At 47.6% G+C, this 4322-nt stretch overlaps 1 long non-coding RNA gene across 2 annotated transcripts in view; it reads right to left on the bottom strand.

Annotated features, from left to right (window-relative positions):
* Positions 1-1252: 1252 nt before the first annotated feature.
* The window catches only part of LOC118452072, a 17318-nt gene continuing 14248 nt past the window's right edge, over positions 1253-4322 (bottom strand). The window contains exons 2-3 of one of the 2 annotated variants that reach the window (XR_004841714.1): positions 3107-3209; positions 1253-1536 (exon numbers count right to left, since the gene is read on the bottom strand). This is a non-coding gene — a long non-coding RNA (uncharacterized LOC118452072). The remainder of the gene's footprint in view (positions 1537-3106; positions 3210-4322) is intronic. The other variant, XR_004841715.1, reaches the window with a different exon arrangement.

Below are 4322 nucleotides of genomic sequence, written 5' to 3'. Positions count from 1 at the left end.
TCTGGGCTCCCCGGTTCAAGAAAGATGAGGAACTCCTAGAGAGAGTCCAGAGGAGGGCAACAAAGATGATGAGGGGACTGGAGCATCTCCCCTACGAGGAAAGGCTGAGGGAGCTGGGCTTGTTCAGCCTGAGAAGAGAAGGCTGAGAGGGGATCTCATCAACATGTACAAATATCTTCAGGGTGGGTGTCACAAGGACGGAGCCAGACTCTTCTCAGTGGTGCCCAGCACCAGGACAAGGGGCAATGGGCACAAACTGAAGCATAAAAGGTTCCAGCTGAATGTGAGGAAGAGCTTCTTTGAGGGTGCCCGAGCCCTGGCCCAGGCTGCCCAGGGGGGCTGTGGAGTCTCCTTCTCTGGAGATCTTCAACCCCCGCCTGGCCGCTGTCCTGTGCCCCCTGCTCTGGGTGAGCCTGCTTGGGCAGGGGGGTGGCACTGGGTGATATCTGGCAGACCCAGTCAACCCCTGCCATGCTGGGATTCTGTAACAGCAGCTGGAAGAGAAGCATGAGAATATGTGAAGACAGAGAAGACTTCATCCTTCAGAAAACAAGTGTTTTCCATGAACAGCTTTATTCTTAATTGCCAACACTTCACTACCTGTAATTGCCTTAAAACCTGTGACAGGAGGATTTCAACCCAGCAAACAGAGGATCAACACCACTAACGGTCACTGTCCTGTAGGGCACCATTAAACCATTAAGTAGCAAGTTTCACTACAAACACACACACTCAGGGGATACTTTATCCAAACCATCAGTGCCATCTTGTCTAAGGGACATCCATAAGTGAAGGTATTCATATAATGCAACCATAATTTGTGTTGTCACTCGTATCAAGTACTACGGCTTATGTCTCAGTATGCAAAGTGATGTCAGACACGAACAGGAGGAACATGCAAGTGCGCGGCGTTCAGCACACACCCTGAGTAGGGCTTTGTTGGCGTTCTTTTGAAGTACAGTGATGTACTGCGGTAACCATCAGAACATGTTTGTGTGAAGACACAATCACAGGAATACAAAAATTAAGCCACACACACTCTTGCTTTGACTTGAATATTCAGAAAATGGGGCTCTGAGCAGCCTGATCTAGTTAAGGGTGTCCCAGCTCACTCCAGGAGGGTTGGACTAGATGACCTCTAGGGGTCCCTTCCAACTCAAAACAGTCTATGATTCTAAAAAAAAAAAATAAATCTGAAGACCCATACGTGTAGATACAAATTGGAAGAGTTTCTACCCCTCTTATATCCAACCCAAGACCACGCTACACTCAGATTATTTGAACAAGCCCGTTCTACACAGTTTACAAGGTGACCAAGCCCATGGTAAGGCTACTGCTTTGCTATGGCAATGTACATGCACTTCAGAGAAGAACATGCTCATGGTTTCAGAGGTGACTCCAGCAGTAACACCACGGCAACAGGGCATACCAACCTTTTCTCCCTACAAGACATCTTCTGCCATGCAAAAGAGGACAGGACAACCTTCATTTATTCTTCTCCTAATAAAGATTCCAAATGGTGCGAAATGGAACCACCTGGGAGAAGAAGGAAAGTTTGTGTTCATCTCCAGAAGCCATCCAACCTCCGGTTGTATGGGATAAAGCTTTTGTTTGTTAGCTGCAAACCTCCGTGGCTGAAGATGGTGCTGCAACTGAACAAACCTCTATTTGTCTGGCCTGTTGACACCTATCAGAGCAACTCCCATGGCACGCGTTTATAGCACTAGGATTTACTGGGAGATGCTTGTGGATCATTTGGTGCTAGGATTTTCAACTCTGCGTTCAGCAGAAAGTGCTCATGTGTCCCCCAAACCACGTAACAGCATCAGGCAGCAGAAGCAAAGATAACAAAGACTGAAAAGGTGAACTTGATCACCTCTCTAACTTCCCTGTTTGCTCTTCAGCAACAGCGAAATGCTCTGTAATCGTCTCCAAATACAGAGCTTTGCTGCAGAATCTTAAAGAGGGGAGCAGTGACCTACTGTGCTATAAAACTGAAAGGAAAAAAATACAAGGAAGGAAAAAAAACCCAAAGACAGCAGCACTTATCTAGTATCGAAGTATTCCTTCACTGCTTGAACCTTCCCCAGAAGCATCCATCCTCATACAACTGCAAGAGGCTCTGTAAAGTCTCATGACATGATGTACTGGGTTTGCGTAGCAAGGTTTTGGTAGCGGGGGACAGCTACAGGAGTGGCTTCTGTGAGAAGCTGCCAGAAGTTTTCCCTGTGTCCGCTGCTGGCCAAGGCCAAGCCCATCACTAACAGTGCTAGCACCTCTAGGATAACATATTTAAGAAGGAAAAATACCTGCTGCGGCTCAGTAGCCGGAGGGAGAAGTGAGAGGATGTGAGAGAAAACAGCCCTGCAGACACCAAGGTCAGAGAAGGAGGAGGGGGAGGAGGTGCTCCAGGCACTGGAGCAGATATCCCCTGCAGCCCATGGTGAAGACCATGGTGAGGCAGGCTGTCCCCCTGCAGCCCATGGAGGTCCACAGGGGAGCAGATCCCCACCTGTAGCTCATGGAGGACCCCCTACACCGGAGCGGGTGGATGCCTGAAGGAAGGAGGCTGTGATCCCGTGGGAAGCCTGAGCTGGATCAGGTTCCTGGCAAGACTTTGCAGACCCATGGCAGGAGGATGGGTCAACATGAGCATCCCGCCAGCAGAGTTTATTAGTCATTCTACAAAACCCTACCCAAAATTTCCTACGGGGTCTGGTGCAGGGCACATACCATTTGTCTAAGTGGGACTCCTGGATCTTATGGCAAAGGCTGTAATTGCAGCAAATTGAGAGGAATGACCGTGTCACACAGGAACCCCCACCACCCATGGCAGCCTAGAAGGTCACGCTGGTGTAACAAACCCTGCTCCTGGGTGGCTTGGCCAACACGTTGCAGTTGTGGTCAGAGCACACAGATGCACACTGTTTACTCGCTCCTTCTCAGTATGTGGCCATTATTTATAAAATAAATAAGTACATAACAGAATGATAATTAAAACACCAGCACTCTTTAGGAGCAGCAAGACAAACTGTCCCTGTGCAGATGGGCATGTCCAGCAAGGGGAGCGCTCCCCACTGGCAGGCATGCAAATGGAGTTACTCACCCAGACTCAGCCTCTCAATGAACGGATGCATTTTCAGAGTAGCCCAAATGCCCAGAAGATTCATCTATGGCCATGTCACCCTCTGCTCCTTTCTGCAACTCTTCTTTAAAAGCAAACACAAAAGGAAAAACACACTAATAAGCATATCGACGCTGTTAGGTTCCAAGCAACTGGCTCTTGATAACTTAAGAAAAAGACAGAGAAATCTTTGTCGTCAAGTGGCTCAAAACCCAAAAATGCAGTCACAATGCCAAACCAGAAGACTACAGTCTAAAATGAGTTTAAGAAACCCAAACCCTAACAAGATCTGTTAGGGATGAGTTTCTGCAGGAACAAAGCAGAGACCAGTAAGCACCAATATTTCTGTGGCTGTGCCCACGTCCACAATAGCTATGATAGGTAAAAATAATGCAAACTGACTGCTAATATAACATGCAAAAAACCCAGCGGTGCCTGTGTAAGGAACAGCAGAACGGTGCAAACCTGGTCTTCTAGCAGGACAGAAATAGCTCAAGTTTAATCCCAAGACCAGAAAAGCATCGGGACTTTAAATGTTAAGCTTTTCTTGGGGCATTCTGAAGAGAAAACGTTCTTTCTGTGAGCAACTTAGAAATTAAAAAACCTTTCCATTTTAACACTCCCAAAACCACTTTCCAGGTGACAGAGCGGAATGAAGACACCCCCTACCCCCCTGCTGCAAAGCACGTACCAGCTTACAGAGAAACAGAAAGCTACATCGGTCGTTAACACAGCAGCGGAGAGAAGACCTTGACGGCCGTAATAAAACCAGCTATAATTCCTCCCTAACCCTTCACAAATAAGCAGTCAGGCATTCCATAGGAGCTGCACTGAGGTCTCATAATGCTTGTATTTTTATCTGACCAGCATCCTTGAAACTTAACTTGCCACATTCCTTGGACAATCTCAATTATTTCCACGTCAAACTCAACAGCCCAGCCCAGCTACACAAACAGCAACAACGCAACCAACCACAGGGAAAATCCGTACCACCGGCCTCTTCCTAACGTTACCCCAAAATCTGCATCCTCCTTCATCCAGACAAATGCCAATGAGAGGGTTTATTCTGTGGGTTGGCTGGAATGGGACACTGGGGTGCAGGGATTGCTAATAGTAATTTCTGACTCACTTGGATCAGGAAAAAGCACAAAGTGTTGAAGGCCTGGAATGTAGCAGGGTAGCTCCAAGGTCACATACA

Source organism: Egretta garzetta, unplaced genomic scaffold (assembly GCF_000687185.1).
Source record: "Egretta garzetta isolate BGI_Z169 unplaced genomic scaffold, ASM68718v1 scaffold1064, whole genome shotgun sequence".
NCBI lineage: Eukaryota > Metazoa > Chordata > Aves > Pelecaniformes > Ardeidae > Egretta > Egretta garzetta.
Note: the sequence above shows the minus strand (reverse complement) of the source record. Positions and strands in the feature narration are given on the sequence as shown.